This window comes from Homalodisca vitripennis, unplaced genomic scaffold, assembly GCF_021130785.1.
Source record: "Homalodisca vitripennis isolate AUS2020 unplaced genomic scaffold, UT_GWSS_2.1 ScUCBcl_2630;HRSCAF=7590, whole genome shotgun sequence".
Classification (NCBI taxonomy): domain Eukaryota; kingdom Metazoa; phylum Arthropoda; class Insecta; order Hemiptera; family Cicadellidae; genus Homalodisca; species Homalodisca vitripennis.
This window is the reverse complement of record NW_025778742.1, coordinates 1-20,000: the sequence shown is the minus strand read 5'-3', so window position 1 is coordinate 20,000 and position 20,000 is coordinate 1. Positions and strand designations below refer to the sequence as shown.

At 46.5% G+C, this 20,000-nt stretch overlaps 1 protein-coding gene and 1 long non-coding RNA gene across 2 annotated transcripts in view; one reads left to right on the top strand and one right to left on the bottom strand.

Annotated features, from left to right (window-relative positions):
- Positions 1–16,335, bottom strand: part of LOC124372150 — an 18,915-nt gene extending 2,580 nt beyond the window's left edge. The window contains exons 1-2 of the mRNA XM_046830517.1: positions 16,184–16,335; positions 12,098–12,099 (exon numbers count right to left, since the gene is read on the bottom strand). The gene's annotated coding sequence lies outside the window, so the exon portion shown is untranslated. The remainder of the gene's footprint in view (positions 1–12,097; positions 12,100–16,183) is intronic.
- Positions 12,252–16,420, top strand: LOC124372151. The gene is made up of 3 exons (XR_006923318.1): positions 12,252–12,264; positions 14,888–14,889; positions 16,386–16,420. It is a non-coding gene; the product is annotated as an uncharacterized LOC124372151 (long non-coding RNA).
- Positions 16,421–20,000: the final 3,580 nt, after the last annotated feature.

Sequence of the window (20,000 nt, the reverse complement as noted above, 5' to 3'; positions counted from 1 at the left end):
GAGGACCTAAGGTCCAAAAAAATCGATTTTGGGCGTTAAAAAAAATTTTCAGGTTTTTTTTGCCTGGAATCCTTTAATCAGCCCAGGTAATGGACAAAAATACCATTTTTTTGCTTTTCGCTACTATACCAGGTTTCAGGGGATCCGTTTGGATTTAGGTGTCCAAACTGGACTGAAATGCGTAATAGGTGACTGCGGTTTTTTGGTGTCAAAAAATAGTAAAAAATTTATAATTGGGATTCCGATCATAAAAGTTGCCACTTTTGACAATTTCAGGCAACAAGAGACCTTGGTCTATGGTGCTATATTACGGTGTACGTGACTCCTAACAAGCTTTCGAGGCCGTCAGGCCGAGCGCAATGCTGCAATATGGTGTACGTGTTGACATACAGGCTTCGTAGACCGACAGGCCGAGGTCTTTGACGCAATAGGGCGTACGTGATTAGTACCAACTAGCTACCGAGGCCGGTATACCGAGGCCGTTGGTGCAATGGGGCGTACGTGACTACCTACAAGCTTCCGAGGCCGCCAGGCCGAGGTTAATGGTGCAAATGGGCGTACGTGACTATTAACAAGCTTCCGAGGCCGGCAGGCCGAGGTCAAAGGTGCAATAGGGCGTACGTGACCATTAACAAGCTTCCGAGGCCGCCAGGCCGAGGTCACTGATCCAATAGGGCGTCCGTGACTACTATTAACAAGCTACCGAGGCCGGCAGGCCGAGGTCACTGATGCAATAGGGCGTACGTGACTACTATTAACAAGCTAACCGAGGCCGGCAGGCCGAGGTCAATAGTGCAATAGGGCGTTCGTGACTGCTAACAAGCTTCCGAGGCCAACAGACGGAGGTCACTGATGCAATAGGGCGTACGTGACTACTATTAACAAGCTACCGAGGCCGGCAGGCCGAGGTCAAAGGTGCAATGGGGCGTACGTGACTACTATTAACAAGCTTCCGAGGCCGGCAGGCCGAGGTCAAAGGTGCAATAGGGCGTACGTGACCATTAACAAGCTTCCGAGGCCGCCAGGCCGAGGTCACTGATCCAATAGGGCGTCCGTGACTATTATTAACAAGCTACCGAGGCCGGCAGGCCGAGGTCACTGATGTAATAGGGCGTACGTGACTACTATTAACAAGCTAACCGAGGCCGGCAGGCCGAGGTCAATAGTGCAATAGGGCGTTCGTGACTGCTAACAAGCTTCCGAGGCCAACAGACGGAGGTCACTGATGCAATAGGGCGTACGTGACTACTATTAACAAGCTACCGAGGCCGGCAGGCCGAGGTCAAAGGTGCAATGGGGCGTACGTGACCATTAACAAGCTTCCGAGGCCGCCAGGCCGAGGTCAATGGTGCAATAGGGAGTACGTGACTACTAACAAGCTTCCGAGGCCGGCAGGCCGAGGTCAAAGGTGCAATAGGGCGTACGTGACCATTAACAAGCTTCCGAGGCCGCCAGGCCGAGGTCACTGATCCAATAGGGCGTCCGTGACTACTATTAACAAGCTACCGAGGCCGGCAGGCCGAGGTCACTGATGCAATAGGGCGTACGTGACTACTATTAACAAGCTACCGAGGCCGGCAGGCCGAGGTCAATAGTGCAATAGGGCGTTCGTGACTGCTAACAAGCTTCCGAGGCCAACAGACGGAGGTCACTGATGCAATAGGGCGTACGTGACTACTATTAACAAGCTACCGAGGCCGGCAGGCCGAGGTCAAAGGTGCAATGGGGCGTACGTGACTACTATTAACAAGCTACCGAGGCCGGCAGGCCGAGGTCAAAGGTGCAATAGGGCGTACGTGACCATTAACAAGCTTCCGAGGCCGCCAGGCCGAGGTCAATGGTGCAATAGGGAGTACGTGACTACTAACAAGCTTCCGAGGCCGGCAGGCCGAGGTCAATGCTGCAATAGGGCGTACGTGACCATTAACAAGCTTCCGAGGCCGCCAGGCCGAGGTCAATGGTGCAATAGTGAGTACGTGACTAGTAACAAGCTTCCGAGGCCGGCAGGCCGAGGTCAATAGTGCAATAGGGCGTTCGTGACTGCTAACAAGCTTCCGAGGCCAACAGGCGGAGTTCACTGATGCAATAGGGCGTACGTGACTTGCTAACAAGCTTTTTGTGGCCAACAGGCGGAGGTCATTGATGCAAAGGGCGTAATTGAATGCTATTAACAAACTACCGAGTTTGGTAGGCTGACGTTCTTTATAATATAGAGCGTACATCATTACCAAAAACTTATTTATTTTGTTATTTTAAAGGTTAAGAATATAGTGCGGACTTGCGTATAGTAACCTATAAATTGGTAAGAGGGAGTGATATTGTTATAAAAGTAACAAATTTTTAAATATTTCCATTGTTTTAATAAAAGTGAACGATTTTATATCAAGTATGTGTGTAAATTTGAAAGTTTATAATGTGCATTGTAAAGTTTTTTAAATAAATTAAACCTTATTATGTATATTGGCTAATTATATTAAGAAATGTAACATGTACAGTGTCATAAATTGGTAAGAATCACGAGTATTATTAGAAAAGTAAGGAATTTTTTAAATATTTTGCTTGATTTAAAAACATTAAATGTATTTATAAAAGTTTTGTGTATAAATTTGGAAAGTTATAACATGTATTGTACAGTTTTCTATAGACATTTAAAACTTTTTTTACCGTAATTTGGTATAAATGAACCGTGTTGTATTGTAATTACAAACTTTATACATGTTACATTATGTGAAATGAAGGTAATTGCTTTTTTTTAGCGTCATGAATGACACTTAATACATGTCTTATGTGCATAGAAGAATTATTTGTAGAAATGGATCACATAATGTAACATGAACTTAATAAGAATTATTCAGCATGTTGTAAAATTAGCGAGTTTTTTTATTGTTTTGATATTAGGAAGTAACTTACATTCTTTTTTCGCATTATGTATGGTGATTCATAATGGTATTACGTATATTGCACAATTATATAGACAAAAGTTATAATGTATAGTAGTATCAGAGTGATAAGATTGTGTAAATATTCTTAAAAAAGTAACAAGTATTTAAAACGTTTTGCTTTATTTAATAAAAGTAAATTTATTTATAATAATTTATTTATATAAATTTTGAAGTTTATTGCATACATTTAATAGTTATGTATTGCAATTGAACAAGTTTTACCGTATTTTTTTTTATAAAAGTAAGTCTATATGCTTTGTATTGGTTTCGATATCGTAAATTGTTACATGTATAGAAATATAAAATCACTGTCCTAATTGAATAGTGTCTCAATTATTCATGTTTAGTATTCAGAACGTAACGTGTAATGATAAAAAATATCAATACACAGTTACAACTTTCCCTTTGTAAATTAAATATTAATAAATGTTTTACAAATATTGACGAATTACATTTCAAAAGAGAAATTTTGTGTCGTCAAAATACGGGAAGATCATACTGCGCGAGTACGACTGGTACGTGAAAATAGGTCAATAATTCATGTTTAGTGTTCAGAAACGTAACGTGTCATGATAAAAAATATCAATATACAGTCACAATTTTTCAGCACATACAGTCTGTAAGGGGTTTTCCTCTCTCTCACTAAACACTTCTATCCCGCGGGAAAACCCACCTCCGCACTAGTCTTTTGTAAGGGGATTCTATCCTGGGTCACTAAAGTAAAATGAGAAACACAGTTTAAGTGAAACACTGGTCTGCTTTAATACATCTATCCCCAGTCTATGTACACTATATACAAATGAGCTCTGATTCCTTAATTCTAATATTTACAACTTGGTGTTCCCTTGAGAACTCCCGCACTGGACCTGGAGCTGGATGGCCGAGCTGGGTATCGAACCACGATCTCGTCAGGTGCAGTCCTGGGATCGACTGGTAGCCCCCGTAAGCTCCTTAACCTCCGTTGAAGTGCTCGAGGTCTAGTAGCAGGCTTCGGAGATCAGCATAGCTGTCATGACTCTATGATCCCCGGTTGAAACAGCGGCGTATGATGTCCCCTAGCTCCGTGTCCTCTCGACTGGCTGGCAGACCATCACATCCAAAATCACGACTCCTACGAGTACTTCTGATCAGGTAGCGATCCTGCATCAGAATGAATCTGAGAACATACAAACTCTCTTTATATGTATCAGATAACATGTGGAAGGAGTGGGGGGCCATCCCCATCCAACCACATCTGTTACTAATGGGCAATCGGTGGCTCAACACGCCCTTCCGATGTTCCGCGGGCTCAACACGCCCCTGCGGAGATGCCGGTGGCTCAACACGCCCGTCCGACGAGGTACCGGTGGCTCAACACGCCCATCCGGTGTCCCGCGGGCTCAACACGCCCATGCGGGGGTGTCGGGGGCTCAACACGCCCGTCCGGTGTCCCGCGGGCTCAACACGCCCGTCCGGTGTCCCCGCGGGCTCAACACGCCCATGCGGGGATGTCGGGGCTCAACACGCCCGCCCGACGAGGTACCGGGGGCTCAACACCGCCCGTCCGGTGTCCCCGCGGGCTCAACACACGCCCATGCGGGGGTGTCGGGGGCTCAACACGCCCGTCCGACTAGGTACCGGGGGCTCAACACGCCCGTCCGGTGTCCCGCGGGCTCAACACGCCCATGCGGGGTTGTCGGGGCTCAACACGCCCGTCCGACGAGGTACCGGGGGCTCAACACGCCCGTCCGACGAGGTACCGGGGGCTCAACACGCCCGTCCGGTGTCCCCGCGGGCTCTACACGCCCATGCGGGGTTGTCGGGGGCTCAACACGCCCGTCCGACGAGGTACCGGGGGCTCAACACGCCCGTCCGACGAGGTACCGAGGGCTCAACACGCCCGTCCGGTGTCCCGCGGGCTCAACACGCCCATGCGGGGGTGTCGGGGGCTCAACACGCCCGTCCGACTGGTCAGGCCGCTCGGGCCCGACTGCCTTGCCAGCTCCACGCCTCCTGCTTATCTAGTGAAAGAGTTGTGGTGGTGGTTGCCTGTTATGGTGGGGGCTGGCTAGCAGTAGGGCATTGCTTGATTTATTATACATTTCTAATCCCACCCACACCAATTGTCTCATCTCTTTCGACCTTCCACGTCTAAGTACGGCCTTTCCCCCCGTTACTACTTGGGGACTCAAACACTTCGTTACACTCTCCCATTTCTTTCTAAAAAATTTAAAAGGATAATAAAGAACTCAAAAATACTTTTTCTCTTTATAAAATTTTTTTTCCTTTTTTATTTCTTTTTATACACACACAATCTAAGAACTTTTTGTCTATCTAAGAAAAATAGAAACCAACATAAGATACATAAATTAACCAACTTTTGCTTAACAATATCAAAGAATAAAAATAACATCTTAATAGTAATAAAAAATCAACAACTTCTTAATAATAATAATAAAAATCAATAATAACTTTTTAATACTATAAACACAAAATAATAACCAAGAATGTAAGGTTATTTCTTCCAGTACTTGGATCCTGTTTGTCGGTCCCTGTACTTCCTAGTACCTTTCCCCAGCCGCTTTACTTTTCTGGTCCGCTGCTTCCTGTCTCTTAGCCTCTTCTTCGTTGTTTTCTCCGTTGAAGATGGATCTCTGGGTTGGGTTGCGTTGGGTACCGTGATGGTCATTGTATCCTCGTCCAAACATCCTGCCTCTCCTAAGAAGGTTACCTCTCTGGGATCAAGCGATGTTTGCTGAATTACGGTTGGTCTGTTTGAGGATGCCGTATGTCCCCCGAGCACTTCAATTGGCTTCCCCAGTTGAATAACTGTTGCTCGGTGTTTGTGGGTTGACCTGGTCTTCTGCTTCATTGAGGTCAAGGGACTCACTGTCGTGTATTGATAGGACGTCCCAGTCTGTCCCCAGTTCTTCCTGGATGTTGGAGGGTTGATTTTTGGGTTCTCCTGTGGTCACTTCCTCTATGATTTCCTCTAGGTCCTTTAGAGTCAGAAGTCTATCCTCTTCCTGAAGACACAATTCCAATGTTGCGGCGGCATTGTTTCCTTCCTCCTCATCTTCTGACGATGAGATTTCCATATAACGTTCCTCCATTTTAATTATCGGTTTTCTTGGAGATGGCCCTTCTGTAATTTTTTATTTTTATTACCTGTAACTCCGGTTTGGGTGGATCGGCGTCTGTCGGAGTCTGGGAGGGATTGGGCACGAACATCGGTGAGGTGCCGCGTACTATTTTCTTTCGACCCTTCTTCACTGGTGGGGCTTTAACTCCAGGGATATGGGGAGGTGGTTTTTGGTGAGATTGCAGTTTGCCGCTCTTCAGCTCCTCCGCAATTACTCCCCTTAACCAGGGGATGTCACTTTGTGTGAAAGTGATTGTGCGGTCAGCTGTGTAGGCCTCAGCGGTTATACACAAAAATACTCCGCAGTCCACTGTGTTATATTGTTTGGGGCCTGCCTTCCCCAGCAGTTTTCCACTTTTTGGTTAGTAGAATTTCGTTTCTTTTGTTCAGTGCTTCCGCACTTAAGTATTCTGTCAATTTCTCTATGGCTGCGGTGTGGTCCCCATGAATGCTGTCGAAAACGGTAATTTGTTTTGTTCGCATGTCTATTGTTATTAATACCCAGTGTCGAATGTTCTCTCTACAAAATAGGGCACCAAGAGCATCTCGAAACGAAAAATGTCTACCTTAGTCCACCTGGCGACTGCACTGTACTTCTCGGAGAGAACTTTCTTCATGAAGTTGGTGTTGTACACAAAGATGGTGGGCCATTGGGACCTGGTTCCCCTCACTTGTAGTAAGTTAAGGTAAGCCGTAATTACCCTTATCGCTAATTCTCTCGTTGTTAACGATCGCCGCATAATCCTCACTGGTTAGCTCCATTGATGGTACTTGTAGTAGCTCCAGACTTAGACTGACTGTATTTCGTCTATGCTAGTTTTAATCAATCCTAGATTATCAGTTCCAGGTCTGGACAGGAATGTTCTTATCTGTTAATGCCATGATAAACCAGATGCCACTAGTTAAACAAAGTTTATACTTAAAATTGATTTGAATACTTTCTGTTTTCTTTTTGCACCATTTTTTTTTTGTTTTTTTTTTGTTTTTTTTACGTGCATTTCAAATCTTTGACATGTATTTTCACATGCTTGCTATTTTTATTGACTTCGACGACTACCGGTGAGAGGATTTTGGTAATAATGTGGGGACCTGTATATTTTGGTAGGAGTTTGGCATTAATTGACTGTTCCGCTGAGGACAGGTGTCTTTCTCTACAATAGACTGGGTCTCCGACTTTCGGTTTGTACGGACGTCGGCGTAGATTGTAATAGTGTCTTTGGTTATCATAGGACCTTTCGAGATTCCTTCTTACCAACCCATAGATGGTTTTCATTTCCGGTGGTAGTGATGTAGGCTCCGTAGATTCCCCGTAAAATTCTGGTAGCGTCAACATTTTTTGGAGTCCTTAGTTCTCGACCGAAGTTCAAATAGGCGGGTGAGAATCCTGTAGATGAATGTGTGGCTGTGTTCATAGCGAACATAAACTCCGGGAGTAAAACATCCCATTTCTTCTGTGATTCTTCCAGGTATTGTGCTATCATTGTTTCTATAACTTTGTTTGCCCGTTCTACGGGATTTGCCTGCGGTGTATAGGGGGGAGTGAACTTATGTCTTATTCCTAGTTCATCTGATAGCTGAGAAAACAATTGGCTAGTGTATTGGGTGCCGTTATCGGAAATTAAAATTTCAGGGGTTCCAAAGCGTAAGATAACCCTTTCCTTAAACGCTTGCCCCACTGTTTTGGCGGTGGCTGATCTAACTGCAACACATTCGATCCATTTAGTAAATGAGTCCTGGAACATCACTAGGTACTTGTTGCCTTTGGTTGATCTTGGAAAGGGACCAACGAGGTCCGTGCTTACCGTTGTCCATGGACCGGAAATATTTCTAAACTGCATTTCCCCTTGTTTTAAATGTGTCGGATGCTTGAAAATTTGACACTTGTGACATTTCCGGACGTATTTTTGAAATGTCTCTAAACATTCCCGGCCAGTAATACACTCGGTTGACTCTCTCTATTGTTTTAGCTATGCCTAGGTGTCCTGCTGTTGCCTTATCATGATTGTCTATGAGGATTTCCTGTATCTTTTCCCGTGGTATACAGAGTTTCCAAGGTGAAGTGGTAGTTTGGTTATTCCTTCCCACATTATTCCAAATGTGCTTATACAATTTTTTCATCTTCAATTTTATATCGTAAGTATTTATCAGGCCACTTTTTAAACTTTTTGTATTGTATGATAGTACCAATCCTTTTGTACTCCGTCTTCTGATGTTTTTGGGATATTGTCTGTGGTAGAGAGGGCTTCGATTACAGTCTGTGAATATGGAATACGTGACAGGGCGTCTGCCACTTTGTTTAATGAACCTTTACGATATTCTACCTCAAAATCAAATTGTTTGTAATTCGAGAACCCACCTGGCTATTCTTCCGGAGGGACTTTTGAGATTATGTAACCATTTTAAGGCTTGGTGATCGGTAATTACAACAACATGATAACCTTCGATATATGGCCGGTATTTCTCAAGGCGTATAGTACAGCGAGACATTCTTTTTCTGTAGTAGAATATGGGCGCTCATGAGGCTGAAGTCTCCTACTGGAAAAAGCTATTACATGTTCCTGATTTCCGTTACTTCTGAAATAAAGTTGCCCCTAACCCGAAGTCTGAAGCATCAGTTTGTATATAAAACTGTTTGGAGAAATCTGGACAGGATAAAATTGGTGATTTCGCTAAGAGGGACTTGATTACTTCAAAAGATTTATTTTCCTTTTCAGACCAATTCCACTTAACGTTCTTTCTAAGTAGACGATTTATTGGTGCTGCCAGTTTAGAGTATTCAGGGACGAACCTCTTATACCATCCGGCAAGTCCCAAGAAACTTCTCAATTCTCTTATCGTGGTTGGAGCAGAGAAATCTATAATAGACCTTGACTTTATCTGGATCTGTTAATATTCCTTCGGAGTTTACCACATGGCCTAAGTACTTTAATTCTGTTTGTCCAAATTTACATTTTTCTAGGTTGAGACGAAGATTTGCCTTCCTAAGTTTTTTAAACACTTTGGCCACATTTTCTAGGTGTTTCCTTAAGAGTTTTTTCCCAAAACAATGATGTCATCCAGATATGCAAATGCTATTTGCTCTAAATCTGGGCCCAGGACTGTGTCGAGGAGACGCTGAAAGGTTGCGGGAGCAGAGTGTAGTCCAAAGGGCATAACCCTAAACTGGAAGAGTCCTCTTGAGGGGGCGGTAAATGCGGTTAAGGGACGGCTTTCTTCTTTTAACGGAACTTGCCAGTAACCATCTTTGAGGTCAATGCTAGAAATATAATTGGCTTCCTTTAATCTGTCGAGGATAGCGAGGACCTGTGGCAAGGGATAAGCGTCTTTGACGGTGCACATATTTACCGCTCGTAAGTCTACACAAAAACGGTATTTTCCTGATGGTTTCTTTACCAAAACCACTGGAGAACTCCAGGGACTTACAGATGGCTCAATGACTCGAGCTTCAAGCATTTTGTCTATTTCTTCGTTTATGATTTTCTGCATTGCTGGGTTCTTAGGACCATATCGATGTTTTATGGGCTGAGCCCCAGGTTTTAATTGTAGCACATGTTCTACAAGGTGAGTTGGGCCCGTAATTCTTTCGAATTTTGGTAATTCTTGAGCGAGAAACTCATTGATTTCCTGTTCGTCTCTATCTGATAATGGTTTTATTGCTGAGAGGTGTTTTTCTCTTTCTCCTCTTTGGTTTACGGGTTCGTCTGATCCCCAGCTCACTTCGTTTTTGAGGATATCTATTTTTAATCCCCAATTCCTCATGGCCTCTAATCCAATAACTAACTCGGACGTGAGACCTGGTAACACATATACTTCTAGAGGGAATTTATGCCCATTTATTTTACAGTCTATACGATATGACTTTTTTACTGGTATACGAGTCCCATTGGCTACTCTTGCATAATGTTCACCTTCTTCTCTTGACTGTAGTCCCATTTTTTAAAAAGTTACCTTGCGGTTTTGTTACTTATATAACTTTTACTAGCACCAGTGTCCAGGAGCGCCTTAATGGAGATATTACCTATTTCTATATTAACATATATTCTGTTATCACCTTCAGTGCTTGTTTCTGCGGGTATTGATAATTTATCTGGTAAAGCCTGACAGGGGTCCAAGTATTGGTTAATCACGGACTCGGGGTGCCCCCTTTTCTCCAAGTCCTTTGGTAGTTTACCGCTTCCGTACAAGTACATGTATTAGTTGGTCCCGTCTTCCCTGCAAAACCTGCACGTGATCTTTTTTTGGTAGTCTACAGTCTCGAGCAAAATGACCTGTTTTACCGCAATTCCAACAGGTACCATTGGTTTCTCGGTCTGTACTTTCCTTGGGGACGCGGATTTTTCTTTCTTGTAGGAGGATAATTCCCTTGTGGTCTGGGTAAAGGGACTCTTCTCTGTTGATTTCTTTGATACGCTACTTCTGGGTACATAGCCTGAGCTGGATCATTAGGTGGTCTATAGCTAGCTGCGGCCTGTTTTATAGCCTCATAGTCACTTGCTGCTTGGATCAGCTCTGGAAGTGTAGTTATGTTATTCCTTAACCCGTATAGCTTATATTCCGGTAACATATTCTCAAATATTTGGTTAAACTGTTGGACCGGGGAATACCTTCCATGCCGTCGCATTAGTGTCTGAATAGCCACCGTATAATCTTTGAAACTTTCATTTTGACCCTGGGTCCTACCTCTAATCTCGATATCTAATTTTTCTCTGAACCTCCTCGGTAGGAACTGTAGTTTCAAAGCACTTCAAAAATTCGTCCCAAGTATTCCACATGGATTTAGAATTACGGTACCACAGGAGTGCTTTTCCCTTTTAATAGTTCAGGTAAAGCTACAAGGAGATGTTCCGAATTAGTATTATATGCTTCTTTGAGCTCATTCAGTCTTTCAAGGAATAGCATTACATCTCTATCGCCATCATAATTCAAGTTCCATTTCCGTACCATATTGCATATACTCGTGCTATCACTGGAGGGCAAAGAGCTTGAGTTTTGTTCCGAAGTGCTTGGATAATTCACTCTAGGTGCTGGAGTAATGTTTAATTGATATTCTCCTTTTAGGAATTGACTAAGGATCTTTCGTTGTTCCTTTACGGTGTCAGCGGAGGGAAGGCGAAATTTTTTCAATTCTCCAATTAGTTCGTCTTTCTTTAACTGATAAATCCACGAGATCCGTGGATTCTTTTTATTTTGGGCGGATCGCGACACTCTCAGAGTCCGAGTCACAGTCCTGACATTTTGGAAACAAGTTTCAGAAATTTCACAATTTTCATATAACTAGCAGAAACAAATCTTAAAGTTCTTAAGTTTATGTGTGTTAATATTATAGGGGCAATATCCTATAATGTTCTTACGTACCAATAATAATGTTCTTATATGTACAAGCCAGTGTTTCATTATAAATCTAATATATACAACTAATCACAATTCAAACCAGTGTTTCAACAAATTTTTAAACAGTTTTTTTTATAAATTTAGCAAACACAATGTCTCACAAACTGCACCCAAAATACTTTAAACAGTCCCTGTTCGGGCGCCAAAATATGTAAGGGGGTTTTCCTCTCTCTCACTAAACACTTCTATCCCGCGGGAAAACCCACCTCCGCACTAGTCTTTTGTAAGGGGATTCTATCCTGGGTCACTAAAGTAAAATGAGAAACACAGTTTAAGTGAAACACTGGTCTGCTTTAATACATCTATCCCCAGTCTATGTACACTATATACAAATGAGCTCTGATTCCTTAATTCTAATATTTTACAACTTGGTGTTCCCTTGAGAACTCCCGCACTGGACCTGGAGCTGGATGGCCGAGCTGGGTATCGAACCACGATCTCGTCAGGTGCAGTCCTGGGATCGACTGGTAGCCCCCGTAAGCTCCTTAACCTCCGTTGAAGTGCTCGAGGTCTAGTAGCAGGCTTCGGAGATCAGCATAGCTGTCATGACTCTATGGTCCCCGGTTGAAACAGCGGCGTATGATGTCCCCTAGCTCCGTGTCCTCTCGACTGGCTGGCAGACCATCACATCCAAAATCACGACTCCTACGAGTACTTCTGATCAGGTAGCGATCCTGCATCAGAATGAATCTGAGAACATACAAACTCTCTTTATATGTATCAGAATAACATGTGGAAGGAGTGGGGGGCCATCCCCATGCAACCACATCTGTTACTAATGGCATCGGTGGCTCAACACGCCCTTCCGATGTTCCGCGGGCTCAACACGCCCCTGCGGAGATGCCGGTGGCTCAACACGCCCGTCCGACGAGGTACCGGTGGCTCAACACGCCGCATCCGGTGTCCCGCGGGCTCAACACGCCCATGCGGGGGTGTCGGGGGCTCAACACGCCCGTCCGAAGAGGTACCGGGGGCTCAACACGCCCGTCCGGTGTCCCGCGGGCTCAACACGCCCATGCGGGGGGTGTCGGGGGCTCAACACGACACGCCCGTCCGACGAGGTACCGGGGGCTCAACACGCCCGTCCCGGTGTCCCGCGGGCTCAACAACGCCCATGCGGGGGTGTCGGGGGCTCAACACACCCGTCCGACGAGGTACCGGGGGCTCAACACGCCCGTCCGGTGTCCCGCGGGCTCAACACGCCCATGCGGGGATGTCGGGGGCTCAACACACGCCCGTCCGTCCGACGAGGTACCAGGGGCTCAACACGCCCGTTCGGTGTCCCGCGGGCTCAACACGCCCATGCGGGGGTTGTCGGGGGCTCAACACGCCCGTCCGACGAGGTACCGGGGGCTCAACACGCCCGTCCGGTGTCCCGCGGGCTCAACACGCCCATGCGGGGATGTCGGGGGCTCAACACGCCCGCCCGACGAGGTACGGGGGCTCAAACACGCCCGTCCGGTGTCCCGCGGGCTCAAACACGCCCATGCGGGGGTGTCGGGGGCTCAACACGCCCGTCCGACTAGGTACCGGGTGCTCAACACGCCCGTCCGGTGTCCCGCGGGCTCAACACGCCCATGCGGGGATGTCGGGGGCTCAACACGCCCGTCCCGACGAGGTACCGGGGGCTCAACACGCCCGTCCGGTGACCCGCGGGCTCAACCACGCCCATGCGGGGGTGCCGGGGGCTCCAACACGCCTGTCCGACGAGGTACCGGGGGCTCAACACGCCCGTCCGGTGACCCGCGGGCTCAACACGCCCATGCGGGGGTGTCGGGGGCTCAACACGCCCGTCCGACGAGGTACCGGGGGCTCAACACGCCCGTCCGGTGTCCCGCGGGCTCAACACGCCCATGCGGGGTTGTCGGGGGCTCAACCACGGCCCGTCCGACGAGGTACCGGGGGCTCAACACGCCCGTCCGGTGTCCCGCGGGCTCAACACGCCCATGCGGGGTTGTCGGGGGCTCAACACACGCCCGTCCGGTGTCCCGCGGGCTCAACAACACGCCCATGCGGGGGGGTGTCGGGGGCTCAACACGCCCGTCCGACGAGGTACCGGGGCTCAACACGCCCGTCCGGTGTCCCGCGGGCTCAACACGCCCATGCGGGGATGTCGGGGGCTCAACACGCCCCGTCCGACGAGGTACCAGGGGCCTCAACACGCCCGTTCGGTGTCCCGCGGGCTCAACACGCCCATGCGGGGGTGTCGGGGGCTCAACACGCCCGTCCGACGAGGTACCGGGGGCTCAACACGCCCGTCCGGTGTCCCCGCGGGCTCAACACGCCCATGCGGGGATGTCGGGGGCTCAACACGCCCGCCCGACGAGGTACCGGGGGCTCAACACGCCCGTCCGGTGTCCCGCGGGCTCAACACGCCCATGCGGGGGTGTCGGGGCTCAACACGCCCGTCCGACTAGGTACCGGGTGCTCAACACGCCCGTCCGGTGTCCCGCGGGCTCAACACGCCCATGGCGGGGATGTCGGGGGCTCAACACGCCCGTCCGACGAGGTACCGGGGGCTCAAACACGCCCGTCCGGTGACCCGCGGGCTCAAACACGCCCATGCGGGGGTGTCGGGGGCTCAACACGCCCTGTCCGACGAGGTACCGGGGGCTCAACACGCCCGTCCGGTGTCCCGCGGGCTCAACACGCCCATGCGGGGATGTCGGGGGCCTCAACACGCACTCCCGTCCGACGAGGTACCGGGGGCTCAACATGCCCGTCCGGTGACCCGCGGGCTCAACACGCCCATGCGGGGGTGTCGGGGGCTCAACACGCCCGTCCGACGAGGAGGGGTACCGGGGGCTCAACACGCCCGTCCGGTGTCCCGCGGGCTCAACACGCCCATGCGGGGTTGTCGGGGGCTCAACACGCCCGTTCGGTGTCCCGCGGGCTCAAACACGCCCATGCGGGGGTGTGTCGGGGGCTCAACACGCCCGTCCGACGAGGTACCGGGGGCTCAACACGCCCGTCCGGTGTCCCCGCGGGCTCAAACACGCCCATGCGGGGTTTGTCGGGGGCTCAACACGCCCGTCCGACGAGGGTACCGGGGGCTCAACACTCCCGTCCGGTGTCCCGCGGGCTCAACACGCCCATGCGGGGGTGTCCGGGGGCTCAACACGCCCGTCCGACTGGTCAGGCCGCTCGGGCCCGACTGGCCTTGCCAGCTCCACGCCTCCTGCTTATCTAGTGAAAGAGTTGTGGTGGGGGTTGCCTGTTATGGTGGGGGCTGGCTAGCAGTAGGGCATTGCTTGATTTATTATACATTTCTAATCCCACCCACACCAATTGTCTCATCTCTTTTCGACCTTCCACGTCTAAGTACGGGCTTTCCCCCCGTTACTACTTGGGGACTCAAACACTTCGTTACAAGTCACAGAGAGTAAAGCACAAAAACATACACATATATTAGACTGAAGGGAAAGACCATGAGCTGTTATGCGCACTACTATAAAAAAAAAAACAAAAATGACGCAAAAATAAGCTTTAAGTGTTTACATAACTTAAGCACACCTCGGCCTTTCGGCCTCGGCCAAGTTTGTTTTGAAAAAAACCTCGGCCTTTCGGCCTCGGCCAAGTTTGTTTTGAAAAAAACCTCGGCCTTTCGGCCTCGGCCAAGTTTGTTTTGAAAAAACACACACCTCGGCCTTTCGGCCTCGGCCAAGTTTGTTTTTAAAAAACACACCTCGGCCTTCGGCCTCGGAAAAGTTATTTTTAAACAACACACCTCGGCCTTTCGGCCTCGGCCAATTTTGTTGTAACAAAAACACACCTCGGCCTTCGGCCTCGACAAACATTGTACATTTTTTCTGCATAAGTTTCTTCGACACAATAGCATTTAAACACACCTTGCCTTTCGGCCTCGGCCAAGTTTGTTTTGAAAAAAACCTCGGCCTTTCGGCCTCGGCCCAAGTTTGTTTTTAAAAAACACACCTCGGCCTTCGGCCCTCGGAAAAGTTATTTTTAAACAACACACCTCGGCCTTTCGGCCTCGGCCAATTTTGTTGTAACAAAACACACCTCGGCCTTCGGCCTCGACACAAACAATTGTACATTTTTTTCTGCATAAGTTTCTTCGACACAATAGCATTTAAACACACCGTGCCTTTCGGCCTCGGCCAAGTTTGTTTTGAAAAAAACCTCGGCCTTTCGGCCTCGGCCAAGTTTGTTTTTAAAAAACACACCTCGCCTTCGGCCTCGGAAAAGTTATTTTTAAACAACACACCTCGGCCTTTCGGCCTCGGCCAATTTTGTTGTAACAAAACACACCTCGGCCTTCGGCCTCGACAAACATTGTACATTTTTTCTGCATAAGTTTCTTCGAACACAATAGCATTTATAACACACCTTGGCCTTACGGCATCGGTAAAGTTTACTTCTTTATCATAATAGGAAACGAGACTACCAACTGTCTTCCGAGGCCGAAGGCCGAGGTTTTATTAAAAAAATAATGCAATGGTCCACTACAAACTAGCTTCCGAGGCCGTAGGCCGAGGTCTAACAGTTGTAATAAAAACGCCATGCGAACAGTGTCCACATGTCCCCACAAGAGCAAAGTGAAAAAAAACATACACCTGTACTGTAATGTAAGGAAAAAACCGACCCCCTATGACAATTAATTATAAAAAGTAAACCTGGAAATGACCCGAAATGTGCTTACAAGTGTACTGATTAGTCTACTTGAAGGGATTTTTAGTACTGCCTGGGCAGTACGGATCGGCTTGTTCACACCCGCCAATAGGGAACGTGAGCTGGGTTTAGACCGTCGTGAGACAGGTTAGTTTTACCCTACTGATGACGAGTCGTTGCAATAGTAATCCTGCTCAGTACGAGAGGAACCGCAGGTTCGGACATTTGGTTCATGCACTCTCGGTCGAGCGGCCGGTGGTGCGAAGCTACCATCCGTGGGATTATGCCTGAACGCCTCTAAGGCCGAATCCCGCCTAGTGGGCGCCGACATCCACTTTGGAGTCCCGTGAGCGAAGGCTCAAAACAATGTGACTTTACTAGGCGGTGCCGTCCTCGCGGCGGCCCCGTCGCACGAGCCGGTGGTCGCGTAACCATAAGTGGACGGCTCGGTCGATTGTGACCGTGTCCGTAACCAGTACGCGGCTTAACTCGGGGTCGACCCTTCGGGAGTTTCGATGTCGGGACTTCGGAATCGTCTGTAGACGACGTTTGGTACCGAGCGGGGTGTTTGTACTCGGTAGAGCAGTTGCCAACGCTGCGATCTGTTGAGACTCAGCCTTTAGCTGCGAGGGATTCTGTCACCCGCCAGTTTGGCGGACGCGAATCCCCCATCCGAGGTGGAAACCGCAAAAAGATGTCACACAAAAGCCCCTGGGCGGCGATTACGAGCCCCCTGATTAGTAAAACACGGAAAATATGAGAACCAATGCTGACCTGAAAACACGAAAAAAACGACTCGCCTCAGTAGCGGTGCTGACTGCATTTATGAGCGGTGAGCACCGGCGCGGTGAAATTCTGCTTGAAAACACGTACACACAAACAGTGCACGAAGGACAAAAATGCGGCACGAGGCCTGATGAAAAAATCACCACATTGCCTGAAATGTATAGCTGAAAAACTCTGGCGAGCGTGCGCGGGCTCCTTCCTTGGTGACCCGCTCGCTCGCGCGCTTTGCCGTCCACGGACGGTCGCGCTACAAGGAATTTGACGGTAGCGATGCAAACAGCTCGCGAAACAAGACAAGTCTCTCTCTTGTTTCTCTGACTCACGCACACCCCGAGAGGCCGTGAGCCGATGGTCCTCCTCCGGATTCTCGGCGGGCCCGGCTCGCGGCCTTTTTTTATTTGAAAATTTTCAAAGTACAGAGTATCTCGGTACTTGGAAAAAAAATACAAGTCCACAGGAACTGGTGTGGAAAACGGTGTGTGCGCCGTGTCCAGCGAAAAGAGAGAGTTGAAAACATTATAAAACATACAAGTCGGCCCGCCGAAACGGCTCCTCCGATCCGCGGTGACAACCCACCGGGCTCCTGCCAGATCCTCGCCTCCCTCAGAGATGACACAACCGGCAGGTCCCGGGTCACGCGGCGGTGAGGACGGAGTCCGCGAGGTAAAAAAAGGCCGGCGAAACACAACTGCACCGAGGGTGACGCGGTTTGTACAACAGGAGACGTGATGTCCGTCCCAGTTGTCGACACACACCCGTCACTCGGAGTGTTACCACCACCACCGGGTGAGGGGGAGTCCGACTCAGTTGTTAATAGTGAATTAGTCACAATGAATGTGGAGCGTATTCTCTATAAATAGTTCCCTCCCTGTTGGAATATGCAAACTAAAGAATGCATACTACATGAAACTGCACCATTTCCAATCTAGCCATTCTACTACTGCAAAACAAAGATATACTCAGTTGATTGAAGCAAACCATCTCTCAAAGTTGATTGATATCGTGTATGCACACACAACACAATGGCTGGTCCTGCTGCTGTTGATTACGTGTTTTATAATTTTAAAATTGTATTTATTTCAAACATGAAGCTTTTTGTGTTATATCTTTGTAGTTATATTATTCTGGACGCTAATATATTTGTAGTGTCAATCTGTTCCTTTAACTTTATAAGATATGTAAATATTTTATTTGAAATTTTGTGTAATTCATTATTGGGAAAGAGTATAATCGTACATGTTTTAGTTACTAGAAAAACAAACAATACAGTTAGTTCTTTGTTTAAAAGTTTTGTTTTTATGAAACCAAATAAGCCTAATTGTTTCTTTATAATACGATTAGGTTACAAGGATTTTAAACATGACGCAAATATATGTAAAACAGTTTTCTGCCTTCCAATCATAATTCTATATTATGAATGCATCTACACATTTTTCACATATTTTTTAGATGAGTCTAAAACGTAAATAATAGTTATTTTTAAAACTATAGTACAATTCCAGGCGTATATCCAGACCAAAATGGCGCGCAAACCCGCTTCCATGAGCTTAAAATAAAGGTGTAAGCAAAAATTTTATAATTTTTTCAATAGAGAACCCGATCCCCTTTTAAGCCTTATTCTGCCCGTCCCTCATGGGTCACTAGCGTGTACGAAAATCTTATTTAAACAGCATAAGCGGAAGAAACAATACAGTACAGTACAAAAGTCAATTGTACTGATATAAAGTACAAACGGTCCGGACCAAGATCTGAAGCTGCTCTATCTCTAACTCAGACCTAAAGTCTAACGTCTGACCGCTCGGTCCATAGGCACTCCATATCAGTTTCGATCTCAAGATATCTTACATACATACATACAAATGAATTGGTTTCTAGCCCTTCGAGTGATGGACCTTTCTTTAGCTAATTCACTTCTTTTTTAATCTTTTTTGACCATTTTATTTCCAAATTTGTTTATGACAAACAATTTTTCTGGTCGCGTTATACTTGCTGTCGTGCAAACTGAAATACTGTAATATTGTAGACGTCTTGCACTGTAACTGTACAAAGTGGATTTGTAGTCGCGTGTCCAGAATGACATAAACGCGTGGCACAATGGTGAATGTTACCTATAATAATGTAAATTTTCTATGATCGCGCGTTTTACGTCCAAGGGGGTAACATATTTATTGCATACCACGGAAAAAAGTGATTCCTTCACATACCGTTTTAAGTACCTACATTAAGCTTTCAATTTTAATCGTCATATAGTTAATATTTTTGGATACATTATTAATCTTATTATTTATGGCTGAGTACATTGCAAAAAAGCATATGTGCTTTTAATTCCGTTTATAATCTCAACGATATATTCTATAGAGACTTTAACATTTAGTATGCAGGTAGGAGCTGGTGATTTTCAGTATGTTTGGGACCTCATGAGAACCTTTCACATAAAAATTAATGAAGAAAAATAATTAAGAGTAAACCTCGTCAAATGTTATACAAAATTTTAACTCTTTTCATTGCATAAAAGATTTTAAAGACATTGTAGTTTTTTGAAGATTTACATTTCAGAAAGAAAATAATATACATTATCTGTACTTATTATAAAATTACACCTGCCTTCGCAGAATATCAGCAGACATGTGACATAAAGGCCTTATTGTGAAATGTGCAATACTAAAAGCGCAATGTTATTTTAAAATTAGATAATTTAAACCTTTTTTAGAATAGTTTTTTATATACGTAGAAGTATGAAAACAATTCGGAGACTTACAAGAAACTTTAAATTATAAATAACATGTCGAGACTTACATAATTGAAATACTGACAGAATAAGACAGTGCAAATACAGGTCTATTTGAAGACAATAAACTTTTGATGTTCCTAAAACTTTCTAAATTTGGTTTATTTTAATACAATAGTATAACAAGACGATCATTAGACATTTATGGGAGCCATTGAAATGTTTTATAATTAAAGCCATTTAATTTATGAATAGCCGGAAACTTGTACCTTCAGTAATATTCAGACTATGTATACTATTATCATAAAATATTTGCTTAATTTTTACAAAATCAGTATTTGGGCTGAAAATGTTACACATATGATAACACATATGACAACTATTATTGAATGGGTATAGAAAG